This window comes from Pantherophis guttatus, chromosome 8 (assembly GCF_059756535.1).
Source record: "Pantherophis guttatus breed Tessera chromosome 8, ASM5975653v1, whole genome shotgun sequence".
NCBI classification, from domain to species: domain Eukaryota; kingdom Metazoa; phylum Chordata; class Lepidosauria; order Squamata; family Colubridae; genus Pantherophis; species Pantherophis guttatus.
The window spans coordinates 40,412,394-40,427,083 of record NC_142070.1 but is presented as its reverse complement, the minus strand read 5'-3'; the positions used below and the strand labels follow the sequence as shown (position 1 = coordinate 40,427,083).

The 14,690-nt window shown below is 34.6% G+C and overlaps 1 protein-coding gene across 1 annotated transcript in view; it reads left to right on the top strand.

The window, feature by feature from the left end:
• SGCZ (sarcoglycan zeta) overlaps positions 1-14,690 on the top strand; it is a 579,653-nt gene that overhangs the window by 291,665 nt on the left and 273,298 nt on the right. The window lies entirely within an intron of this gene.

The window sequence follows — 14,690 nt, the reverse complement described above, 5'->3', positions numbered from 1 at the left end:
AACTCTGCATGGAAAAAAAGAAATTCCTTGCATACCAGTTCTATCATGTCTGAGTAAATGTATAGAGATATGCATTGACGGACAACAAAGAAATACATGACAGGGAGTTGGTTAAGGAAAAAATGCAGTCCCTTCCATGCTTAGTTGAAAGTACATCTGACTAAATTCATTGTGATGTGTTAGAAAATGATAATCACAGAATGACATGGTTTGATTCATTTTTTTATTTTATGCTATCCTGTAAATTTAGTTCTACATTTTGCAATCAAAACACTTGCCATCCTTTGTAGCATCTGTTGGTTCTCAAAGCAACCTGCTTCCATGAACAACATAAAGATAGAAATCATCAATAAATTTAGTATTTGTGTACTTCAGTACAAGCAGAAGTGATCTATACTTCCCAGACATATGTGTGGAATAGAGTTAGTATTTCAGAACTTTCACACTAACCAGATGTTCAGGTACAATTTTCAAATACATTATCAAGATATGTTTAAAAATAGATATTGTAGGAGGAAATAAATGTAAGAATATGTAAGTCTATATTTAAAATACTTTTTCATGCTATTTAAAAAACACAAAAAAGCAAGGCAGAAACATTGAAAGAAACTGATGTGCAAAAACATGAAACAGTGATCTGCAGGGAAAAAAATTAGTAGTCCTCTACAAAATAGTTTTTGTATTGTTTTCCATAACATTTTGAAATATAATGTTACAGAGATGACATATTAAGATATCAATAAATGGTCTTGTTTCCAAAATATCTTGGTCTCTGTTAATAGTAATGAATTTCCAAGCATGGCCCTTCCTTCCTTCCTTCCTTCCTTCCTTCCTTCCTTCCTTCCTTCCTTCCTTCCTTCCTTCCTTAAAATAATCATATGCTACCTTCTTTCCTACTCATTTCATCAGCTTTCATTCTGGCATACATCCCAAACCCTATAATTAAATCTTCAAAAATCCTGTAAATTTCTCTTTCCACAAAATGTAATGATTCTTATCTAAAGTGCATATAAGTTCAGAAGTAGAAGATTCTGAAACTTCTGAATAAAATAATCAAAAAGTTTAACTCAAGACTATTCCTGCAAAAACGTTAAATTACAACAAGGCATTTATCTCTACCAACACCAACACCCCAGCTCTGCCAAGAAATAAAAGTCAGATTTCAATTTATGTCTGAAACACAGAATCTGGTGCAAAAGTGGTGACTGATTTACAATTCATTTGGGTTTTTTTTTTTTTTTAATATTGTAACTCAAGTTATTACTGAGGTCGTAGAAAATCATAATTTATCTGTAGCTCTTGTTTGCAGTTATATTCAATAGCACATACTGTACATGTCTATAAAATAAATTATAAAGCACTCTTGATTTATAAAAATTACAACATTTTATCTCAATTGAGTGCATATTTGAGAATTTACAAGACATGCAAATTCTTGAAATCCATGAAAAAGATATGCTTAGCACTGAATAAATTGGAGTCTTGTTATATTTTTAAAAAATATAATGTTGTATTATTGTTATACAACACTGTTCATCTGGCATGTTGGTTAAAGTTGAACATGTTGTGTTGTTTTCTGTTGTTATGAGTAGAGTTGCTGATTTAACTGATGCTGCCTTCCAGCAAACAATTCTTATTTCCAAATTTTCAATATTTAGTTTTTCTGATGGATAGCTATGCTATCTAAACTGTGTTACTTTAAAAGTGAAATTAATGAATGTCCTGTCTTTGGAATGGCACCGTCTTCTTACAATGATTTCTGAATATGTGGTAGTGAATGCATTACCAGTTACTCTCCATTCTTTAGGCTTCATTGTTTTAAGTATGGATAGAATATTCTTAATTGGGGAAACTTTAAAGATATAAGATAGGAACATATAACAAAACTAAGAGCCATGGTGGTGCAATGGGTAGAATGCAGTATTGTAGGTTATTTATTTATTTATTTATTTATTTATTTATTTATTTATTTATTTATTTATTATTTTGTCGCATTTCTATGCCGCCCAACTCCCAAGGGACTCTGGGCGGCTTACAACAGAGAATAAAACAATGCAACAATATCCCATACAAAAGTTAAAAGAAGACATTAAAACATTAAAACGTTAAAACACATACACTCCAATTTGTGGCCGGGTCTCGCAAGATCACTATAATACTGCCAACTGCCAACTGTGCAATTCTCACCAGCTCAAGGCTGAGCCTTCCATCCTTCCGAGCTCAGTAAAATGAGGACCCAGATTGTTGGAGGCAATATGCTGACTCTGTAAACTGCTTAGAGAGTGCTGTAAAGAACTGCGAAGCAGTATATACAGTATGTCACAGAAGTGAGTACACCCCCTCACATTTTGTAAATATTTAAATGATAATGTCCAAATGGGCCCCAAGCAGGGGTGAAATGCTCCTGGTTCGGACCAGATCACCCGATCCAGTAGCAATGGAAGCGGATGGTTCGGAGAACCGGTAGCAAAAATCCCTGCCCCCCCCCCCCCGATTGCCTAACTGAGCCGCACAATCATCAGAGGCTTTTTTTTTTATTTTTAAAAGCATTTTTTCTACAACCTCTTTGGCCGAAAAAATGTTTTTAAGCTTCTGCCCATCAGGCAAGTCAGCTGGGATCATCAGAGGCTTTAAAAGCATTTTTTTACAACCTCTTCAGCCGAAGAGGTTGTAGAAAAAATGGTTTTAAAAGTAAAAAAAAAAAAAGTTAGCCACACCCACTCAGTCATATTACCCACCACCACCAAACCACGCCCACAGAACCTGTAGTAACAAATTTTACATTTCACCACTGGGCCCTAGTAGCCGTTTTCTCTCCCTGGTGTCATGTGACACATTTGGACATTATCACTTAGGGGTGTACTCACTTTTGTTGCCAGCAGTTTAGACATTAATGGCTGTGCGTTGTGTTATTTTGAAGGGACAGCACATTTACACTGTTATACAAGCTGTATACTCACTACTTTACATTGTAGCCAAGTGTCATTTCTTCAGTGTTGTCACACAAAAAGATATACTTAAATATTTACAAAATGTGAGGGGGTGTACTCACTTCTGTGACATACTGTAAGTCTAAGTGCTATTGCTATTGTTATTGCAAGATTATTGGTTGGCAATTTGTAAAGAAATGAGCAAGTTCTCCTTTGCACATCAATTTTCATGTCTCTAATTAACAAGAAGGCACAGTCCTGCATAATTATTTCATTCAGTGGTGAGTAATATGTATTATTCAGTTATCTACCTTTAATACCAACATTTCATCATCAATTGTATGTATGTATAATTCTGGATATACTTCTGTAGATATATGAGTGAAATTATTGTGCTTCCATATAGGTAAGGCCACATGAATACATGAATAATATGAATAATATGTGAAATACAAATTGCAGACTGGTTAATCAGCTTCACAAATTCATGAACCTGATTAATTTTATCCTTCAGTTTATATTTAGAGATGTGCACATTTATTTCATTCACTATAATTTACAAAAACATTCAATCATAAAAAAGTTGTAAAAGAAATCAAACATTATCAATACAAATTTCATTTTCTTTTATTTCTGTTAAACAGAATTAAATAGTCACAGATGTGTGCATGTATTTCATTCACTTACCTTTAACAAAAAAAAATTAATCATAAAAAAAGTTGTAAAACAAATCAAATGTTATCAAATTCAACTTTTGTTTTCTTTCTGTTTAACAAAATTAAGAAAAAAGCTACCTTCTCTAATGCTGCCTGACTAGGATTGATTATACATTATAAAACTGAGTTGTATCATTCACTTTTGAGGTCTGAGAACTAGTGATGCAATAAAACTGCCTACCATCACTAGCAGTGAGATAGATAATGCTCATAAAATCCTATTGATTGTAGAATACATTGTTATTTTTACTTTGTCAGCTGGCTATATTCTCTGTTTTATGCCTACCTTCCTCATAAGGATAAATTGTACAGTTCTTTTAACAACCATACTGTTGCATATTTGGTGTGAATGGGAGAGGGGAGGTTCAGCAATATGAAAAATGTATAAGAAAGGCCATCAAATATACATTCCTAGAGGGATTAATGAGTAATGGAAACAGAAGAGAATTCATTCTGCAAACGTAGTCAAACTATTAAAATCCAGCAGGTAAGCACAATGTAAGCACAGGCCATTACACATTTATGGAGGACTTACATTGTCTTTTTATTGCCCGACATTGCAGAGACTCAGGAGAGCCATATTTCAATAGTGTCATCGCTACCACTTTTCATACTGAAGCAGCTAAGTTGGGGAAAGGTGGCAAATTGTTGCCATCTCCCAGTGAGGTTCTCCCAATCTACTCATCCAGAACAGTTGCTTCACTATAATTGTGCCATTATTTTTAGTAGAAAGAAAGGATATAATATTTAACTTGTCTTTTTTTAATGCCACATTTAAAAATGTATGTTTAATGTCTTTTATTACATTTATTTGATTAAAAAAATAGTTAGTGGTGGCCCTGTAGCTAAACACACAAGCCTGAAGCAGATTATTAAATGAGGACCGGATTTCATCCACATTAAGATGAAAATGAACATTTCTAGAAGCGGGCAAACATGGCAGTTTTAGACCCGCTGAGTTGAAACACCTTGTTGATTTCCATACCTCTGTTTAAAAAGATTGAAACATGTCATAGCAATCTCCTGGAGCTATATTTTTGGATACTTGTGACAACCTGATTGGTTGAACAATATTAGGTGGATGTTGATGTTCTGAAATTCTTTTCCCCATACATAGAAAATAAGAGGCTTGACTTTGACAGAATATGCAAGAATGGGCATTTTATATCCCAGATTCACTGGATTATAAGAAGGAAGGGAAGGATAGCACATACACACTTGCAACATTCTGCTATTTCAACGAACTGTAGTTCTGCTCTTCTTGAGGAATACCTGTTCTGGTCTGGTCTCCTAGTGGAGCTGACTCCTTAATAGATCAATGAGTTTGCAGAGCTATTGCCACGTAAGATTGTACCTGTGTTTTTCAAATGCATTGAGATAAAACTGCCTGGGCATATTTGTGGTATTTTTCTCCTTTAATGAATCAGTTGTCCACTTGGATTATGTTTTGTACCGGTTTGATCTGCCATAGTTTGACCTAAGTGTAATTTATGACTGCAGGCAGTGTGAAGGGGTAATCTTTCTTTGATAAAGTTTATGTGCATGATTATTTTTGAGCTGAAAAATCAAAAACACCTTTCTGGCTGCCATTTGCAAACCTGGTCTTATTTCTCCTTGGAATTTTGGGATAATTCAGCAGGTGGGATTCTATTTTAATTATTCTTCTGTTGTATAAGTGGGCTGAATTTGCAAGAACTGTCAGTGATTGTGAAGTCTAATGTAACAAATGAGAGCAGGTGCAGTTGTAAATAGTCCCTGATTAGCAATTTTATTTAAATGATATAACAGGTTTCTGAAGGGCAAATTATTCCCACTGTTAAGGAGGTGTAGTTACCTTTTATTATTATATTAATTTCGTAAACCTAGAATATAATCATGTTAGCAATAACAAAGATATTTCCTGTGCCAAATATGACAAAATTCATTGCACCTATTCCATCTCTATTAAAATAAGTACAATGAAACAAGTAAATTATTGTTTAAAATGTTCCTGAAGGACTTCACGGGAAATCATTCAATTTGAAGATACACTCTGGATAAATTGATCTGTACCCCAGAAGAAAGACTGAACAAGGGAAATCAATTAAACTGGCTAAGTAGTAAAGCAATTAGTGTCTACTAAGCGTGGAGCTAATACTGTCCCTGGCAGTAGGGCTCTCACTAGGAGTCGCTAAGTAACAACTGCAGGAGGATGCTATATTAACTTCTCATAAGTATCCAGTTGCCACTAAGGAAGACTATGCTGGACTAGAGGGGTTTGCTGCCCAATTTAGCATGGTTCTTTCTGTGTTAATACAACATTTTATTTACTCTAACCAGAATTTGTCCATTTATTCTTAGAAAGCTGTTATTTTTTAAAATATATATATAATCACTTGGCCTTATTTATCACCAAACAGCAAATTTCCAACTCCTAAGAACTTTGATCCTGAATCACTTATTTGGAATAATCTCAGTCCAGGGAACAATTTATCCAACAGAAACAAGGATAAAAAAACAAAGAGAGGAAAAGATGCAAAAGATATCAGCTGAGATACAAAGGAAAGGAAATTAACTTAAAAAGAGCTGGGAAATAAAAGTAGTTTGAAACAAATAAAAGTTTACAATGACAATTTTCCAGGTTGATTGTTAAAAAAAATACAAAATGTGTTAAGGTAAGGTAAGGAAAAGAAAGATAAACCAGGAAATAGTTTATAAACTAAGAAAGAAAGAGGAAAAAAATCAGGAAACTTTCCAGATCCACATAAAACAAGATGGGGCAGCCTGTCTTTCTTTGCAATTACATAATTATTCTTGAGAATTATTTCTGGTTTTTTAAAATCTTTTTTGTTATCTATTTTCAAATAAATGAAATAAGGCAAAACATTTTAAAAAAAAACCTCAAGAACCTCCAAACACATTACCCTCATAATTAAACCAAGCAGAAAAAGCTAGGTCAGCATGCGAAAGAAAACTGTAATATTTATTAAAATCCCATGGGAAGAAGTAGACTTGAAATTGGGTGGTCAGTTTTTCCAATGCCTCTTCATTATACTTTCTTTTCTGCTGTTTCCTAAAAATTGATTGGGGAAATTTCTTTTTCTTTTTAAAATGAGACTCTAGGCTACTATTGCAAGAGTACCTTCCCTGACCTACTGAACTTAATTCAATATTTTCCACTTAGGGAAAAAAAATGACCATAAAAATTGCAATAGCAATACCACTTAGACTTATATGCTGCTTCAAAGTGCTTTACAGCACTGTCTAAGCCAGGGGTCTCCAACCTTGGCAACTTTAAGACTTGTGGACTTCAACTCCCAGAGGAGTTGAAGTCCACAAGTCTTAAAGTTGCCAACGTTGTCTAAGCAGTTTATAGAGTCAGCTTATTGCCCCCAACAATCTGGTCCTCATTTTACCAACCTCAGAATGATGGGAGGTTGAGTCAACCTTGAGCTGGTTAGGATTGAATGCCAGACTGTGGACAGAGCTACCCTGCAATACTGCATTACGATCGCTGCTCCACCTGGGCTCTTCATGGATTAAATAATAAACTCATGGATGCTTTTTTAATTCATTTCCAACAACCACTTGCCTGCTCCTAATTGAAAAAAAAGTTTTCATGAAGGGACTAATTGGTGATTGAATTCACTGATTTCTAAATAAAGTGACCCTTCAAATGCATCTATTAATTTTTCTTCATATGATGGCATTATTTCATAGCACTCTAAATAACAGTAACAATCATTGTAATATTAAATATTTCCCCTTTATAGATAATGCATGTATTGGGACAGAATATTTGGCCATTATCCTTCTGTTCCCTTCCCACTGCCCAGAGATAATATATGAATGCCTTTTAGTGGAACATGAATAGGGAGAGTATGGCTTTCTCTCCTGGTCTTGGTGACCTTCAGTACCATTGACCATGACATCAATGGAAGCACTGGCTTGTAGTGATTCCAGTTCTTTCTGAGTATATGTTTTCTGTCAGTAGTGGTGGGCAAAGATAGGTCAAAGCTTCAGCTTCTTCATCTTGGGGTAATCCAGACCATCTTCCCCCATTATATTAAACATCTATATGAAGCTACTAAGAGAAGTCATCCATAAGCACAGGGTGCAGTATCTTCAGTATAAAGATATTTGTAGGTTTCTACCTTGGACTAAGTAGGAGATGTTGTAAATCTTCTGCTGATGTGAATACTAGATAGATAGATAGATAGATAGATAGATAGATAGATAGATAGATAGATAGATAGATAGAGGCTTAATCTCATTCTAAATAAGATGGAATCTCTATTCATCTAGAAGTCATCCAATGTCAGTACAGTTCCATAACTGACTCTAGATATCACTCTTTCTGAAGGATTATATTTGCATTCTAAGCATTCAGATTGGGCTCAAGGATCATTTTGTAGCACATATGGAAGCACTGGTCAGCTTTGACTTGTGTTCCAAATGCAGTTGCTCATGGAAAAGGGAGCTTCTGCTTGAACCAGTGTGACTCAGAAAATCACTGGGAAACTACATTTGATAAAGAATATAGCTGCCTTCCTGCTGATAACGGTAAGTCAGTATAACCATGTCTTACCTTTGTTGTGTGAGTTACATTGGCTACATATTTGCTTTCCAGTGGAAATCAAGTTGCTGATTATTACCTATAAAGCCCTACATGGCTTGGGTCCTAGATATTTCTAAAACGATCTACTTCAAGTAGAATCTATCTACTTGCTTTGGATCAGCAGAGACAGTATGTCAAGGATTCCTATCCTCTGGAAGATAGAAAGGAGCCATCTTTGGTATGAACCCTCTGTCTTGTTGTTTGGCTAAGGGTCTGCTTTGTTTTGCTTTTGACAAAAATAGTGTCAAGCTTCTCAAAGCCCAAATGATCTGATGACAGGACACCTAACAAAATTTTATGAGTTAACAGATAGCAAACAGATAGGAAAATAAGTAGCCCAGACTTTTTGTTCTTTGTTTTTGGAAATATCCTGAGTACTCATGGTGAGCATTATGGGTCCAATCATAGTAATTAAAAGTTCTGTTTGAACAGCAGTAGAGAAAGTAGAATGCACAGTTCCAATCTGCTCCTCTTTCCTCAAAATCCAGTAATGTCCATAGCTTCTCTATTTCCTATGGAGTTGACCTACAGTGAATAAGGCATTGTACAACATTGAATAATGTTACTTTGAATGAAAATAGCACTACATATTTCCGGCCATTATATTTGCTGATTTAGACAATGCCAAATCCAAATTTCATAGCCAGGACCAACAGAGATAAGTGAAATCATCAGCAGAACAATGAGATAATCTGGCAGGGATATTCTGGCTTTTACACTGTAAATATTGGTGATTTTGCAGTATGGTGTTCATTGCCTTGTAGTTAATCCAAATGATAGACTGAACAGAGAGGTGCCCTTGCCATTAAAATCTTAAGCTGAATTCAGTGAAGAATTTGGAGGATATTTCACCCCATAGTTAATGGATTATCTGCTAGAAATGTGAAATTTTAACTGAAATCAGATTGATTTTTTATCACCTTCCCTCGTTTTACTAGTTACCTTGGCAAAAACAAAATGCATGGAAGATATCTCTTTAACATAGAGAGATCTGAATAGAAGCCTTACCATTTCTGCTATAGTAGCAATCATTTAGAAAATAAATAAGAATTATTTTGATATAAGTTATTATATATGAACCTCATTTTTATTGTTTCTTAGTTTTTGCTTTTTGTGATGTTTGTGTTTTTACGTTTCTATGTGGGGAGCTGATGTAATTATCATTGATACTCTTATTTTTGGTTTTAATGTCACGTAGTTACTTTAATTCTTGTTTTATATTGTCTTCTACTGTGATGGTGACTGGTTCCTATTCTGGGACATTAAGTTTTAAGACATTATGTTTTTTTCTCTTTCTTCCACATGTTCTACTAGTTTCTACTGTTGGTGTCTTTGCTGTTACTCTGTTGTGGCACTGCAGTTGGGAGTATGGTCCTTAGGAGAATAGGACGTTTATTTTCTTGGCCTCTGTTTCTCTAGTGCAGGGTTGTAGTGCAAAGCTGGCTGTGGAATTCTGGGAGTTGAAGTCCACCAGGCTTAAAGTTGCCAAGGTTGGAGACCCCTGCTCTAGTGTATCTCCTTAACCTGTAGTGAGTGCTGTGATCCTTTCTTAAGCAGTCTTTAGAGCTTCGGATGGAGTCAGACCTTTGTATTTCTTCAGTAGCCAAGGCTTATCCATAATCTTTACACCCCTCTGAAATTCCATCAGTGATTAATCTCTCTCCAAGTTGCTTTGATATTAGCCTTTAACCTCATTTCCTGAAGGGTGAGGGGTACATACTGCTGTTCTTCTTGACCATGTAACCAAGCATCTCCAGGATTATAGTAACTATGGTGAATACCATGTCATTGGTTTGAATTTAGAAGGGATTGCCAGGAGAGATGTCAGAAGAATCTTATGATCTGGTGGTTTCAAGCCAGGTTGTGTAAGAATGATACTGGGTATGCTTTTTGAAGAGGAGTCAGGCATGTTTATTCGAGAACATAGAAATAGAATTGAAGGTAGCTACAGGTGGAGATTCAGAGACTGAAATTATATATAGGAGTAGTAGTTCTTTTGTGGGGTGCGGATGCATGTGTGAATGTCTTCTCTGTAATATTTAATTTGGTAGATGTGCAACTCTAGTGGAAATGTTCTTATCTTACTTTGCTAAGTGTGTAGATCTTTTCCCTTTGATGTGTTTCTATGTGGGGGGCTTTGATGCCACTTCTGTGTACTCAGGGAAACTTTGTATAATGAAAGGATTTTCGCTGTCTATTATTTGTGCAGGTTAATTAAAATAACCTGGTCATTAATTGCTAGAGGAAGACTGTGTTGCAACACTGTTTTCTACTTTCAGTTAGTTGTGGGTTGTGTTAATGATTAAAAAGAAGGTCAAAGATAGTCTAAGAATAAATCTAAATTTGAATTAAAATTCTTTTCATAGTTATTAAATTTTTTCCCACAGAAAATTGGCATCTTCTGGCATTTTATTTATCCCCTGAGCCTTGGCAATTGGTCTTGAGGACTGACTGTAGCTAGCTTATCAAAGAACTTATGATTTATATCAGCTGCTGTCCTCTATAATGAAGACAGTGGTGAACTCCATACAAACTGATCTGTTTCCTGTGAAATCAGTTACAGGTAGTCCTTGACTTATAACCATAATTGTGAAATAAAAGTGAGCTGGTTGCCAAGCATCCAAAATGCAGTCATGTGACCATGATTCTCAGTAGCTTTGGAGAGGTCCATTGTAAGTTCATTAAGTGAACAGTTATAATTTGAGGACTATCTATAGGTAGGTTGCTTCTTGATGGGGATTTACTGCAATTCTCTAAATAGATACTGATTTATCCATATACAATTGTTACAATTGTCTAAAAAGATTTTATCATTATTTTGCTTTTGTGACATACAAAGGGTATTAACTATTTATTATATCATTACTCCAGATTAAATATTGCAAATGTTTACTGATAGAGTAAACAGTAGTTACAAAATTACCCCCTATCCACTGTCTCATTTTTCTTACATTAAATGCAGCACCTGTAATTCTTACTCTTGAAAAAACATTTCATCCTTTGTGAAAAATAAATAAGTTTTCTGTAATGAACAGATTATCCTCAACATCTCAGTTGTTCAAGATCAGAAGGACAATTTTTTTCTTCTTTTCAGATGACAGTTTATGGCATACAGTTTTACAAAATAACTCCATATTTTTACAAATTTAAAAGAAGAAAAGATAATTGGAACAAGTTCTTTACTGATGCCAATGAAGTTCATATAGATAGAACCTCTGGTGGATTTGAGCCAAATATGTTTTCATTAGGAACATAAATGGTAATGCAATCATAGTAAGACAGACTGTACCATTTATAAATAGATCAAGCACATTGGAAAAATATCAATTTTTCAAAAAAAACTGTTTCATGTCCTGGTTTTAATTAAACTAATTGCCCTTTCTTATTCTCCTCATTAATACTGATTTAGTAACTTCTAGAGCAGCCTCCTATAAATCACTGAAGCCTTGATGCCATGAGAGAAAATAAAATTAGCAATAGGTGAAAGTCACATTTTACTTGAAACTGGTTAAAAGCAATGATTAAATGACCCTCAGTTTTGATAGTACTTTTCTTTTTAACATGTGTATGTATTTTGTGATGAATGTGTTTTTTTTTCTTAGAAAAACTGCAGTGGAGAGAGATAGAAAACTTCATTAAAAGTATAGTAGAGCATCATTGCCATTATTTTTAGCATAATCAAATAATTCAGCAAAGGACTATTAAGCAATCTCTCTCAGTAAGTTTAATTGTTTAAAAGGAGAAAGCTTGAAGCTGCTTTAAACAAATGTAAATCTTGATTAATTTCACATGTCAATACACCAATTACATCTGGTATGGCTATTAAATCTTGTGTGTAATTATGTTTTCAGTGCCACTGTATACTGAAATAGATATCTCTAGAACCACCATTTACCATAATTCACCATTTTACACAGAGACATGCTGTAGCACACTCCAATCCACTCACTAATTTACTTCTGCCCTGCATAGTTGTACACATATTAAGAAAAATAATTTTCTAATAAAAGAAAACACTTGCTATTGTTAGCCTATAATGCACATTCCTATAAAAGTCTGACCATACATCAAGAAAGAAATTAGTTTCCAAAGATGAGTTGGTTGGTTGTTGATTGATTGTGTGCCATCAAGTCGTTTTCAACTCTTTGGGGCCACAATTTGCTCCATAACAACCCATCTCTAGCCTATTCTTTTAAGTCTCCCAATGGTGTACTCATTATCCCTGTAACTGGGTTTGTCCACCTTCTGCTGATCATCTTCTTCATCTCTTTCTTTCTATCTTTCCTAGCATTACAGCCTTTTCCAGAGGACTGAGTTTTAGAAATGTGTTTGAAGTTGACCTGGTCATTTGTGTCCTGAAAGAGAACTCTATGTTGATTTGTTGAGTGATCCATGTGTTTGATTTCTTGGCTACCCACAGGAGTCTTCTTCAACATGATTCTGATCTTTGTACATATAGATACATTGTGGAATTTGAATATCTTTTCCAAGGCCTTCAGGGCTGCTCCATCAAGTGCAGGTTGGCAGCATATTTGTTGATTATTTGGTCCACTGATACCTGCATAGATCTTGCAATGATTTCTTCATCTTACCTAAAATTTCTTAATGCAATATAATGTATTGGCCTCTAAAAATCATCAGGATTTCTCATATAGTTTAATTCCTTATTTCTAGGTAGGTTTTTTTTCCTCCTCTTGCCCCTTTTTATGGATTTGATGTCTAGCTGTTACTGAAATTGAAGCAGAGAAACATTAAAAGCCAACACAGTTTCCTTTTCCAAACTGTTTCACAGCATTAGTCTGCAGTACTTTCAGCCACAGCTACAGCATCCATCTGCAATACTTTGATGTTTTTCTGGGTTTGTATGGCAATAGCAAAGGGCAACCACACAGTTCTAGATAAAGATGTAGTTACTTTAAAGCATTCAAGTCTTAAATTTTCACCCCTGTATTCTCCAAAACAGTTTTTAGAGACTGAACTGAAACTCTGCACAATCCTAAGGTATTGAAAAATAACATCAAATTGATATTTTCTTTTACATAGTTTTGAAATAAAGTTGGCAAAGGAGTAGTTGACAATCATCTTCTTTTACCTTTCATATTTTGCTTCATGTTACTGATTCCTTAAGCATTTATTTATTATTTATTTTCTTGCCTTTCAAACAGTCTTTAAACAATTTGAAGACCAGAGCCATGGAGAATTTGTCAATGACTTTTTAAAGGTGTCACTAAATTGTAATTTTTTTTTTCATACTTCTAGCATCAAAAATTAATTAAAAGCACTCTCTGGTTTCCAAGAACAGAATTGCTCTGCATTGTTTGGGGAAGCCTAATTATTTTCTAAAGTTCCCATGTTATTGTTATTTTTTTTAAAAAAAGATCAGTCTTTCTCACATATCTGTACAGATTTCTTTCTTAATATTCCATTGATACAAAGGGAGCTAAATACATTTATAAGGTGAAGAAGGTAAACTACAAAAAGATCAGGAAAAAGACTGTAACGCTTAACGCTGCAACAGCTAACATGCTTACCTGACCGTAAAGCATTTTTTTATTTATGTCATGAATTTTGAGACACCATAACATGAATTTTACATATCTATTTTGATTCTGCATTTCTGAACCCAGTGTTTTATACCATTACAGAACTCTTATGAAGGCTCCCTCCCCATACCCTAATTGTATATGAAAACAGTCAAAATCCTTGCCTAGCTGATCAAGATCACGTAAGGTTAGCTAGATATTAGTAATTTGAGTTACTTCTTTTTAAATGTTAACTTTGAAGAGCCTTGGTGGCGCAGCAGACTAAAGTGCTGTTAAGTAACACCAGCTGCCTGCAATTACTGCAAGTTCAAATCTCACCAGGTTCAAGGTTGACTCAGCCTTCCATCCTTTCGAGGTAGGTAAAATGAGGACCCGGATTGTGGGGGCAATAAGCTGACTTTGTATAAAAACAAACACCGCTTAGGGGGGGCAAAAGCCCTACTAAGCAGGTATATACAAAAGTATGAAGGCTATTGCTTAACGCATTGTAAGATGCCCTGAGTCTCCAGAGAAGGGAGGCATATAAATCGAACCAATAAATAAACGTTTGTAGTGAAAGTTTTACAAAGAGCAGAAAAACTAAGAAAGTAATAAAGAATAAAAGTAGCAAAGAAAGCAAGAAGAAAAGGAAAGAAGTGAAGAAAAAATAAAAAGCTTTTGATTTCCTTTGCAGCAAATATAAGTATAGTTACAAATTATCACCTACTCTATGATTACAAAAGAAAGCTTATTCTCATTATCCAGGTTTTTTTTTTTAATAATTCAAACCACAAATCATAACTGCATTTTTTCTGTTTTATACAGAAAATCTATAAAGGGTTTCTAGTCAGTAATAAACATAGGTATTTTCTCTAAATAACCAGATCAACCATTGCAAAGATCTACCATCTTTGCCAACACCTGA